Source organism: Nanorana parkeri, unplaced genomic scaffold, assembly GCF_000935625.1.
Source record: "Nanorana parkeri isolate BGI_ZX_2015 unplaced genomic scaffold, ASM93562v1 scaffold118, whole genome shotgun sequence".
NCBI classification, from domain to species: domain Eukaryota; kingdom Metazoa; phylum Chordata; class Amphibia; order Anura; family Dicroglossidae; genus Nanorana; species Nanorana parkeri.
Window position 1 is genome coordinate 2,140,656 of NW_017306386.1, and position 13,431 is coordinate 2,154,086.

The 13,431-nt window shown below is 39.7% G+C and overlaps 1 protein-coding gene across 1 annotated transcript in view; it reads right to left on the reverse strand.

The window, feature by feature from the left end:
- Nucleotides 1-13,431, reverse strand: part of GATSL2 (GATS protein like 2) — a 61,398-nt gene that overhangs the window by 15,737 nt on the left and 32,230 nt on the right. The window lies entirely within an intron of this gene.

Here is a 13,431-nt window from a genome sequence, read left to right on the forward strand (position 1 = left end):
CCTAGAAACAAGGAACATCCCTTGATGCTAGGATGCAGGAGGCCCTTGCTGCCTAGCATTCTTCATTGCTAGGATACAGGTATCTCAAGCAGCCTAATTTCCTTGGTTGTTAGGATGCAGGCAGTTTGAGCTACCTAGAGTCCTTCATTGCTAGGGCATATTATGCTAGGGCATAATAGTCAACAAGTTTACAAAAAGTTATATTTCATGTAGGGAGGGTTCGCATGTATTAGCCCTCGTTCACACCTGAACGTTTTGTAGCGCGTTCTACGCTCGACGAACGCTCTACAAAACGCTCAAAAATGTAAATCCCATTGTATTCAATGGTCTCATTCCCACCTTGGCGTATTTCCGCCCGTCCCTAACGCACTACAAAACGGCCCACGCCTGAAAAGGTACATGTACTACTTTGGGCCGTTTTGTTGCGCGTTTCCATTGGGATACAGCCAAGTAGCCTTCGGAAACGCGCAACTTTTTTACCGCGAATCGCGGTAAAAAAACGCACGACAGACGCGCATATGAATACGCCTAGGTGTGAACGAGACCTAAAAGAAATGTTATTTTTATAAACAATTTCTAAACATCCCTGAAGAAATTTTAAAAATTGAGGTGAATATCCTCCAAAAACAAACTATTAAAAATATACAACTTGACCTTTAGAAACGAAGCCATTCACTTATCTCTGATAAAACTGTTTAGTACTTTGCTTGTGTACACCACTTCCCACAGTTCTCTTTTAGAGGAAATCATCTAGTTTCCAGGCATATATGTCCACTTTGAGTACAGGTGGGAAAGTCACCATGGACATCTGGGCACAGTGGGATAACGACACTGATTGCACTAATTAAGCAGCCAGCTTGTTCAGGAAAGGTTTACATTAAAGCTGGCCATACACCTCTAGATTATCTGCAGATTTTCTATGGTCAGATAGAAAAAGTGAAACAGATTCCTCCATCTATGCTAAACTGTGTGGCTGGAGGAATCTCCCACTGGGCCAAGCTTTATGTGCCTTATTATTGTCCCACTTCTGCTGGGCATTTCCTTCCACACACATCTATGTCCGGGACATGCCAACACTGGTGGGATTCCTTTTATGGTTTCTGTAACTGACTGAAGATGAACTTCTGTGTATGTACAGTTGTGTGAAAAAGTGTTGGCCCCCTTCCTGATTTTTCATTGTTTTGCAAGTTTGTCACACTTTAATGTTTCAGATCAAACAAATTTAAATATTAGTCAAAGATAAACACAAGTAAACACAACATGCAGTTTTTAAGGGAGGTTTTTATTATCAAGGGAAAACAAAATCCAAACCCACATGGCCTAAAAAGTGTTTGCCCCCCCAACCCCCCCTGTTAAAACATAACTTAACTCTGGTTTATCACACCTGAGTTCAATTTCTCTAGCCACACCCAGGCCAGGCCAATACATACTAGTATCGATATCGGTGCCGATACCGAGCATTTGGGCGAGTACTGTATCAGGAAGCCGGGCAGCGCGTCATTACAAGCTGCCCGGTTTCCTGATTGGCCAGCAAGACGGCTCCGGCTGGGTACCGGAGAAAGGTCGCTCTTGGCTGGAAATGCCCCGGGGGCGACAGGCTGGACATGCTGAGGTGAGAGGGGACACGTTTTTTTGTTAATCGGGGAGCTGGGTGGTGAGTCTTTACACGCTGCCCAGCTTCCCAGCTAATCAGGAAGCCAGGTGGTGAGTCATTACACGCCACCTGGCTTCCTGAATGGGACATCCAGTACTCGGTAATTGGTATCGGCGAGTAGCGGAAAAATATTATCGGTACTCGTACTTGGTACCAAAATACCAGTATCGGTGCATCCCTAATTATAAGGAACATAGCCAAAAAACATGTCAACAACAATAACATTAAAGTGTGCCAAAAAAAACCCACATATTTCGCACATCTCTGCAATTCATGTTGATTTCTCTGTTTTGTTCCTTTAACACACTTCCCAGTGACCACTATGAGATGTCCCATTAAAGTAGATCTTGGATCTGAAGCTTTGTTTCAGTTTTGCATAGTATGTGGGAGGGTTATAACCACCCTTCCCTATTTTCCCTTCACTTCCTGTCCAGTAGCCATAAAAAGGGAGCGACGGGAAATCTCTCCAAAACTGGTGCCCTCATTAGAAGATTTCCCATCTATTCCTCTTCTGATGACAATTCAATTAAAGGACGTCGGGTGAAAACCAGCAGATAGAACCACCCACAGAGCAAATGTCTGGTTCATTACAAATTGCCCGATATTCGCAGCATGTATATTCAGCTTTATGCTGCCTATATCTCAGATCTGTTAATGGCTTTGATGTGTGTTAGCTTACATATATCCTCTGCTTATGTATGTTTTCATCACATAGTTATCAAGGTTTGTGTTTTAAGTACAAAAACAGCATAACAAAGTCAAAAGCTGAACTGCATATCAAAGGCACTTCATAGATTGCGAGACAATGCATTATTTCCAGGTATTGCAGTACAAGCTTTCTTAGCAGCAGGAAAATGAGTTCCCTGATTGTATGGTTTCAACCCTTGTGATTATGACATAAACTGATTTTTTAAGTCTCATTCAATTTGCTAATGATGCAATAGGCTGCCACAAAGGTGTCGATATTGATACTTGGTACATCCCTACTTATAATTAAATTTCACTTACTTCCTGTGTGGTCACTGAGGCAAGAAGTGAAGGGAAATATTTTCAACAGAAAATAATAAAGCCTTGAAACCAAAACTTTTTTTTTTACCAGGAGTTATTAATTAGAGTGTCTCAAACTAAACTTGCACCGGTTCACAAAAAGCAAAGTGGCTAAGCAACTGCATAGCATGCCCCCTTTTGATGTACCTGCCCACTGTCTAAATCCCCTAGTACAGCTTTCTAAAAAATGCTATGTAAATTCCTACTTATCATGAAAGTCAGTACCTGCATATAGCTAGGCATCCCCCTCCCCATCACAGTGTTCAGGTGGATAGGTTACTCAGACACCAACCACTGTACTGAAACCAGCATGCAAAAGATATAGTAGAACTTGAGAGAGTGGCTATTCTGTGGAGTCAAATTTTGTGTGCCCTTGAGAAAAGTGTGCTTTACTGGACATTAAAAATTGTATCTAGCATGGCAAAAGGCTACCCATTGCCACAAGACTAAGTGAAGTTCGCTACCAACGTCATAATTATTTTGGACAATCTACTAATTCTGTGGTAAAGCCAGAAAGTTCACTTAAATTTACCTTAATCAGAGATTTATTTTTTCATAATGCTTCATTTTGGGATTTCAACCTGTCCAGTAGCAACAGGGAGACCAATAAAATCATAGTGTGTCTGGTAGTCAGACCAAAGAACACTCAAACTGGCCATGCAATGGTAGATTTGTGTACAAACATTTATACAAAAAAATCTTCTTAGAACATTCGATAATGCTTGTCAAAAGGTGTTTGAAACTTTTAACCTTCAATTTTGGAATTAATGGAAATTCCAAGAATTAAGACAACATTCACTGTTAGAATTTTGTTTGTCTGTCCATTCTGCGGTTTGTTTTTTCCCATCACTATGGCCGACGTTGATCAGCTGTTAGACCACAATAACTATTAGAAAATTAAACAAACATTTCAAAGACACAATTTCTACTGGTGTATTGCCAGCTTCAGTCTGCATTTTTATAGACTCTGATTCACCACTCAGGAGATAAACATATTCGTAACTAAGTATTTAGGTCTTTGGATAGCTGGGTGTTAAAAGTGAATGAAAGGACACAAATGAATGTCGGGATAGTCAATCAGCCAACATGCTATGCTGTGTCACCTGAAGCAGTTTTAATGTGAATATTGTAAGCACTTTAATTCACTGTATCCAACTAATGTTTTTTCTTTCTTTGCATCTCTTTGTTATAACACAATAAATAATTACCAGATTTAGTTCTTCACAGCATCAAGAAGGGTATCAGCCCTATAATCTCTGCCTTTCCAACACTATTCAAGCACTGTCATACTGCTTTCATACAGAGGACCCCTGGGTGTTCCTGGATCAATACACATACAAGATAGCTTACAGTGCAGACAATGTAACTTCAGATTCGAGCACTCTATCATACGCATTGTGATATAATGATCCACCTCCTCATCAGCAGCAGAGTAGTAGAACAAATCCAGGCATCACTGTTCTTTGGCCGCCCCTCCAGGGAAACTGGCAATGTGGCAAAGAACAACATAAATTATACAGTATAGCACTTGCAGACACAGCTTCTTTCTTATGCCCACTCATTAAAAAGGTTAATTATAAAAAGAAAAAAACATGTTATATTTCATCTATTATTTCTACTAAATGGCATGCTGTATTCCAGAAGGCTATCAAAATGTTAAAATTTTAGCCTTTTTAGTTTAGCATAAACTACTCATCTTCATTCATTGTCTGGGTAGATTATACTACATTGCTAAAATAATGTTATTAACCAATCAAGTACAAAAGAGTATTCCTATATGTGTGTATTGAGACTTTAGCAAACCGTGCAACATTTGACAGCAGGAAAGTTTTAAATTGCAGAGGACACATACTATGTCTCTTCTGTAATAAAGGCCTTCCACCTACCTCTCTGCAAACTTCTTCTCAGCATACAGAGTAGTGATGAGCTTGTGTTTGGTGTGAACCCAGTTTGCCTGAGTTCGCCCAAGCCCACTCAAAACTGTGACCGAAACAACGCCCTCCTGGCCCAATCAATGGTGGCAGGGTCATTCCCCGTCTCGCATCTATAAGTTACAAAGGAGGGGGAGGCGACGACGAGCTCAGGTGAACTAGGATTGCACCAAGACCAAAACCATGACTAGTGTACAGTAAGCTGCGCATGTGCAGCTTAGTTTACAATCCCTGCTTCTGCATGGTGCTGATAAAAGTTAACTCCAGATGTTTCATTGCTAAGTGGAGGTGAATATTTAGAGACTTAATTCTGCTTTAAATGGGGTTTGGGGTATTTTACAAAAGTTCCCCCACCATTTTTAACCACTCAATGTAACAACAAAAATGATACGATATACTTGTACAAACAATAGATACAAGAAAAGTTTCTATTTGTCCATAACTAGATTTAAGCTGTCATTTCAGGTGTAATAAAAAAAACTTTTTTTTTTAAATGCATACGGAGGCCATTGGACATTCTTCTGAGTTTCTTTCTTCCAGAACGTATACCGTTCCGTATACTGTAAGCAAACCAAAGCACAACTAAATAATTGTATTCCCATAACAGAGAAGAAAATGTATCCTTGTGGAGAAACACTGCTCACTGTGTACCTTTAGAGTTCATGTACACAGACACCAATTAAAGTCAAATGTGGTAGCTTCAATGTGCTTCTGGACTGTTTTATTACTGTTATGTATGATTTATATAGCGCCTCTTTGCACAGCGCTTTACTAAATAAGGAAGTTGCAATACAAAAGGTGGTAGCTGTGTGGGGATAAGTTGCTGGAGAAGGTATATGTTCAGTGATTAGATAGAGGAGGGATAGGCTTTCCTGAAGCGATGAGTTTTCATGGATCTCTAAGGCTGGGTTCACACCTAGGCGTATCGAATATGCGCGTTTGTCGCTCGATTAGCGGTCTAAAAGCGCACGACAAACGCGCGTTTCCGAGGGCTACTTGGCTGTATCCCAATGGAAACGCGTGACAAAAACGCCCCAAAGCAGCTCCTGTACTTCTTTGGCCGTAGGAAGTTTTGTAGCGTGTTCATACGGCCTGTAATACGCCCAGGTGTGAACCATACCTATAGGAAATAATGGGATTTCGGTGTTTGAGCGTTCTGCAGAGCGTAGGAACGCGCTACAAAACGCCCAGGTGTGAACCGGGCCTTAAAGGCAGAGTAGTCGTAGTAGAGTAGTATAAAGCTGTATAGGCTGGGGTAGGGCATTCCTGGGGATGGAAGAGACTCTGGAGCCGAACATGGGAGGAGTTGACAAGGGAGCAAGAAAGCAGGAGGTCTTGAGAAGAGTGGAGAGGACGGTTAGGGCGATACTTTGAGACAAGTTTGGAGATAGAGCTGGAGTAAGAGTTGTGGATTGCTTTGTAAGAGGTTGTTAATATCTTGAATTTTGCACATGTAAATGATACCTAATACAGGCATAAATGGAATTTTACCTAGTATTCCAACTAAAAATATTTATCACAATGCATAGTAGGTGAACTACCCATCTTGTTCTCTACGTAAGAATAAAACGAATGTCAGCTTTTTTTCTGCTAGAAACCCCCAGATCTTGTGTTAACCCTAAGAAAGCTCTGAGGAATTAACTTTTTCAAGTTTATTTTTTAGATATATTAAAAACTGAGCTATAAATGTGCAAAGTGTAGAAGTATGAAGTTATTATACCTAATAAGGGAAGTACCTATTTTTAAAAAATATTAAAAAGTGAGTAAAAAGGTACCACCTTATTACTCCAAATGGTTTGCTTTCTTCAGTACCTAACATGTTTCAACAATTTGCTTTTAAACATATTGGTATTAAAAATATATCAGTTCAGTGGCAAAGAACTCAGCTAGTGATACCCTTACATGCGGTTGCTAAACTATGACAGCTAACAAGGGGCCAGTAATACTCCAGATCACAGGTTAGAAGAAGACAGAGCTTTAACCTCCAACACACTCTAGGAAGGGTGAGGGGGCTGTAGCAATGTTGCTGAGTGCCCAGTAATATAGCAAAAAGCACAATTAGTGTAGTCTTTTACACAGAAACAATGCAATGCTAACACTCCCAAGAAGTGATAATGCCTTGGCTGGTAATAACTATGGTACTTGTATCCACAGCAGCTTCTGGTGATGGGTAACACAATAGTAGCCAACACACACATATCAGAATGGGACCCGTAGTAGCAAGAGAATTTAAGTTGTAGTATTGTATCTTCCTCTGAACTAAAACTGCATGAGGAGTTGAAGTGGACTTGAATTCAAAAAGTTAAGATTAGCAATCAGTGGACATCTAGAAATGTAAATTGTACCTAAGCAGTGCCCCTAAAAAACATAACTGTGCCTTGAGCCTCAGTTATTTATTTGCACAACTGTGCCTCTGACTGCTAGTCTCAACAGATTAGGAGTGAGATTTGGTAATATCACTTCAGTCATGCTGTCCCAGAAGGCCTGCAGTGCAAGGATCCCTCTTTCTGCTTCATGTACCTTGTGGATTGGCTACTTCAATATTTCCCCACCAGTAATTGGGGGAAGCTCTAATATGGGGAAGCATACCTCTACCAAAATGGTTGCTGCCACACAAAGACAACTATGTAACACACAATGTTTTACCAATACAGGTAGCAAATTAAGCCTACACTTAAAGCATGTACAGTGAAGAAGTTCCTCATGTTACCTGATGACAGTCTAGTCTTATTATGAAAAAGGCCTCTTTGGTAGACAGGATTATTATTACACTGAGCCTGTAATGTCACCCCAATGCATTAATTTACTTCACTTTACTCCCAAATATATCTCTATATTCAATTTAGGTCTGGAAACAGATTTCCCACTGGATCTAAAACTGGATGGGAAAAACCAACACAATTATATTAAGGCAGATGAATTAAAGGTGTCATCATTATGAGACGAGAGAGCTCACATGAAGAAGTTCATTGCACAGAAATCATATTAAAATGAAAACCTATAATCATAGGCAAAACATATTGGTATATAAAACTAGGCTGTTCCCAAAGGAAATTGGCTGCACTAATTAAAGCAATTTGCAACTTCTACTAAAAACACAGACACGAACAAATGTGTTGGTACATTTACATTGAAACCATGCTTTATTCCTCCTGAAAATCATGAAACTACAAGTGTGAAAATAGATAAGTGATTGCTTATTGTACAAAGGTATTCTAAAATGGTCTGGACAGATTTGTTGGTACCCCTATATAAGATTATAAATAACTGGATCATAGTGATATTTCAAACTAACTTTTCTGTAATTAGCATCACACGTTGTCAATCTTGTACCCAGTCAGTCAGCCTATTTAAATGAAGAAAAGTAGTCACTCTGCTGAAGGCACCATACTGTAAATGTACCAGAGAAGGCAAAGTTGTCTGAAGAGAGGACAAAATAAAATTATAATCCAGCTTGTCAAAGGTAAAGGCTATAAGACCATCTCCAAGAAACGTGATGTTCCTGGGACTACAGTTGCAAATACTATTGAGATGTTTAAAGTCTATGGGAGTGTAGACAGCCTCCCTGGACATGGCTGCAAGAGGAAAAGCGACCAAATTAAACAGAAGAAGGATAGTCTGAATGGTAGACAAAGAGCCAAAAAAAAGTGATAGAAGCTGAACTCCAGGGTCAAGGGGCATGATTGCTTTTAGAGCATCAGTGAGCTTAAAGGAAGAAGACCCAGGAGGACTTCACTGTTGTAATTTGCTAAAATGCATATTGACAAGCTACAATCCTTCTGGGAACATGTCCTTTGGACAGAGGAGACAACACAGGAGCTATTTGGCAACCTTGGCTCTATGTGCACAGATGAAAATGGAGGAGGCTCAGTTATGTTTTGGGGCTGCTTTTTTTTTGCATCTGGCATGGGGTGCAAGGCACACTGAAATCTAATGACTAACAAATATCTAAGAGCAAAACACTGAACTATTCTAAAGTGACCATCTATGAGGTCTGACCTAGAGAACATGTACAAAAAAAGAGCATATAGGCTGGAAAAGGCACCCTTCAAACCAGAGAATGCTGGTGCAGGTCGCCCAAGAAAAGTGAGCCAAACTGTTGGCTGAAGAGGAATTCTCATTAAAAAAACAAAAGCAAACTGTGATTTTTATTAAATATAGATTATATAGAATAAATTATAGTGGATGTCATTTACTTATCAGTTTCAACTTATTTGAGAGAAAATTGTGTGTTTTCATGGAAAGGTACCAACAAATTTGTTCACACTGAACAGAGTAGATGACTTGTGTACAGATTATTGTTCTTTGGAGGATACTTACCACTCACTGCATACTGAGGTATATTATATTCCTGCTAAACTATTCTGTGGCCTTGGCTTTAGTCAACAAGTTTTTCCATGTTACTACAGGTGTCCAACATAAGCTTACCAAGAGGAACTCAGTTTCACCATTGTATTATGACAGCAACCTTGGCTGTAAATATACCAGAACAATGACTATTTCACAGCAGGCTCCTTTGACAAAAGTTTTTTTGGATCACATTTTGGCTGATTCAGGAGGAAAATGGCCAAAAGTCGATACGTGTATGGCTAGCTCTTAGGTAGCCTACTGCTTGCTGCAATTAGTGAACTAAGGCCACATGTACACAGATTTCAGAAGACAGATGAAACCCTGCCTGTGAAACTGCTGTTGATGTGCAGCTATAACAGGAGCCTGCTCTCTATCCCCTTTAAAATTTATAAGCAGGTATTCCAAAGATTATACCTGCTGGGATCAGTGTAAAATATCTGACTGGAAATATGTCTTGATTTGATACTCCTCACTGTGCTTTGGCAAAACAGTTAAGTGCAGGCCTTTACTTTATTAATTAGATAACACATTATCAACTAATTCTTGAACGGTTATACATCAGCGACTGATACTATACACACTTAAATGTATTTTACTATTTGATCACAATATGCACACAATGCATTCAAACACATGGGAAAATAGTGGTAGATGTAAGAAATATTATTTTGTGAGTGCCATTACAAAATATGTGCTGGATAAAGTACAATATAAAATTTCAAACATGTTCTCCATTAGTGGTCAAAGATTTTCCATTAGTTAAATGTACCTAATAAAAAAGTTGTTGAACTGCACTATGCATGGAATCAACACCCTGTAAACCCAAGTCCGGACAAGATCTGATCTGATCAGATCTGCAAATGTGGTGCAGTGCATTTTTTATGCGTTCCAGTGTGGGTTTTTAAAGCTTATAATAGGCTTTAAAAGGGTGCAGTCCTGTGTGTTCCAGTGCGTTTGAATGCGATTTTGGTGCATTCCTGACCAGAAAAAATAGTGCATGCAGCATTTTGTTTTTCCCCGCACTGGAACAGACTGCACTGGTGTGAACAAAGCCCAGAAATACCAAAGGAATACATTGGGATGCATTTCAGGTACAGAAAAAAGACAACCTTCTGGTTTGGACCTGGTGTGAACAAGCCCTGAAGGAAAGAGGGAATGTGGAGTTGACATTCAAGTCAAAAGTAGCAAATTCATTAACATTAATTCAAATGAACTACTTGAAACCATCTGGGTCTGCCTACAAACCAAAGAAACTTCGAATAAGTGTAGTAAAGAGATTCCCGGGACAGTCTGTGAAATGTAATAACCTGTTGGATGATGAGAGAACTCAAATTAAATGAAGAAAGAGGTTTTAATTATGGGCTGCTTCAACGTGCTGGGCATTAACTGGAATGTTCAAACTGCACGCACCTATAAAAACAGGAGCAGAGATATGTTGGAGGCATTGAAAAGAATGGAATATGATCTCCTCTGGTTGCTAAAAAGCCTAACCAGAGGAGATCATATGCTAGAGCTGGTACTGACAAATGAGGATCGATTGTCTGATTTTGAGGTGGGAGAAAGTATGGGTTCTAGTGTTTACCAATATCTTTGGTTTGATATTAGAACAAAACAACATTCATGCACATAAACCGTTCTAGATTCTAAAAGGACACATTTTTCTGCAATGGGTGAATTTCTAAAAGTGAATAAAAAGGTTGGAGTAAAAGACAGGAGTCAGTAATCAGTGGGCATTATTAAAGTCTACCATTCTGAGACAACTAGATTTAAAGAAGAACTATGGGGTCAGGGCTTTTCCCCATAGTTCTCCTAATGGTAACGGGAGGACAAAAACAACCGTCCTCCCGTTAACCTAAAGCTCAGTATACCGCGAGCCACAGCTCGCGGTAAACTGAGACGCCGCAGCCGGGAGGCAGAGCTAGCTGTACCTGCGCCCTCCCCCATCCGTTCCGCCAGTCAGCGCTGGAGGATTGGAGCAGGGAGGGAATCCCTGCAGGGAGCCGTGAGTGACAGAACAAAAATCAGAATATAGGAGATGCAATGAAGCACAAGGTGCAAATGACAGAAGTATAAAAAGAGATAAAAAGGAGGCCAAACATTATTAGTGCTGCTAAGGCACAGAAAGAAGATAATCTTAGTAAATGCAAAATAATACACAAATAAAAAAAAGAATAATATTGGGGGTACAGTGTTGGCCAGAACTGCGAAGGAAAACAATTAGGAGTGCTTATATCAAATGATTGCAAAATGAGCAAAGAGTGTGGCCTGACACTGAGGAACTCAAACAGAATTCTGGGGTGCATCACTAGGGAGATCACAAGCAGAAGGAAGGAAGGACGGCAGTATTTCCCTACATACAGTAGATGTTTAGTTAGAGCTCATTTAGAATAGTGTCCAGTTCTGGAGACCTCACTTATATAACAGATGGGCAACACAAATGGTGATAAGTCTGAGGGATAAAATATATCAGGAGACTGCAGGAATTCATTATATACAGTCTTGAGGAAAGGGGGGACATGACATAAAAATATAGAAAAAAAAAAGTGTGATCATGAGAAATGTAATACTAGTGGCCAGAATGTTGAAAACACCTGTGGTATTAAACCGCATTTGTGTACCACATGGTGGGAAAAAAGTAAAACATATAAAGAAAAAAAAATAGAGAAAAAAAAGTAAGAGCGCACTAAGCCAAAAACGTGTTTTATGGATGTGATGCTTGAATAAATGGGCTATTCCAATCGTGCAGATGCCCCCAAGATGTTTAATTGTTATGAGGGGTGCTTATTTGTATGCAACTACAAGCACCTAATTGCATTTAATTAGAGAAGTAGCATACCAGATCATATACTGTATATTGATTTAAAAAACAGTTTTGTACAGTTTAAAGACGCAAAGAAAGGAAGAAAAAAAAATAATCCTTATAGTGGGGCTACCCCCACACTGCAAGGGTTAACCACTTGTTTTTAGCTAGGGGACCGAATAATAGATGAGGAAATACTCACCTAAGCCCTGATCCTGCGGCAGAGACCACTCACCTCTCTCCCCCCTATGCTCTGGCAGTGGGGTGTCCCTTGGCGTCTTCAGGTCTAATTCACTGTATAACTCACAGGTCATTAGACAGCCAGAGCCCGGGAAGAGGCGGCTGCAGGGACCACTCTAGCAGCTAGGAGGGACCGAGGATCGGATTAGCATCTTTTTTATTATGGACCCTAGACCAAATTGAGCTGTTAACACTTGCAGTGTAGCAGTGTGCAAGGTAGCCACACTGCAAGGGGTAATTTTTATTCTGCCCGGAGCTGTTCTTTAATAAAAAATGGGCCACAAATTAAAAAAGTGTCTTCTTAACCAAAAACAATTTAAATTAGAGATTTCTACTATAAAAATGTTAAAGAAACTTTGTTTGGGCAGAAAACACTAAGTCTTCACAGCTGGATGTGACAGATTAAGCCAGTAAAGGACAACGTTTGTTGAGAAAGGACACAAATAAAAAGAATATATCTCAAGTCACACAAATATGTTGAATATATTGCAGTTCTGTTATTACAGCTGTGTAGTGATCCTGCCAACGTTACATCCTCATTGTCAGTCAAAAGAACGCCTCCTGCTGGAAAGCTACTCCTAATATTTGGGCCCACCAAGGATATGGCACTCATTCAAATGAAATGCTAGCCTAGTTAGAAATATGACCTAAAGTAAAAGAGTAACTTCCAATTTTAAGCAATAAAACATAACAGTATTCAGACAGGTTTATGTGAGTTAACACTGGCCTTTGTTGCAGCATTGGTATGTAAAATATGACAGAACAGAGACATAGGAAAATTAGTGATTTCCAATGCAATCTGGACGAAAGGCAACAGGAAGGCTACATTACAACCTTCGTTCCTATTAGAAATTATTTTCGGTAATAGTGATCTTCCTGCTCAAAGTCAATAGGACTGCACCTGAGACTCAGACTTCACAATTATAAAATACAACATTTATTCTGTTGTTAATACGGGTAGACCTAGAGATACAGATATATATTCAATGAAGTGAGAGCAGATATTTGTCTATTATGGTTTCTAGAGTCGCCAGAGAGTTAGAACCTTCCGATATATTTGCTCAATGGTGACAAAAGTACAGGTACAGTATGTTGATCATTCATTCTTCTGCACAGACTAGTCCCACTTCTAGGTAGATCCAGGGCTGGATTTTCTCTCCCTGCCGCCCCAAGACCAGGTTCCACAATACGCCCTCCGCCCCCAGCAATTGTTTATTTTTTATAATTATTTTCCTTTTTCTTACTTTTTAATCACCTTATTTTTTTATTTAATATTATTTTTTTTACATTTAAAAAATGTATTTTTTTTTTCCACCTAACTTTATTGCTATCACACAGGAGATAACAAGCCCCTGTGTGATAGCAAGGTAGACAGCGAGGTATGAATCCACCGGCGTCCTGTTAATGTG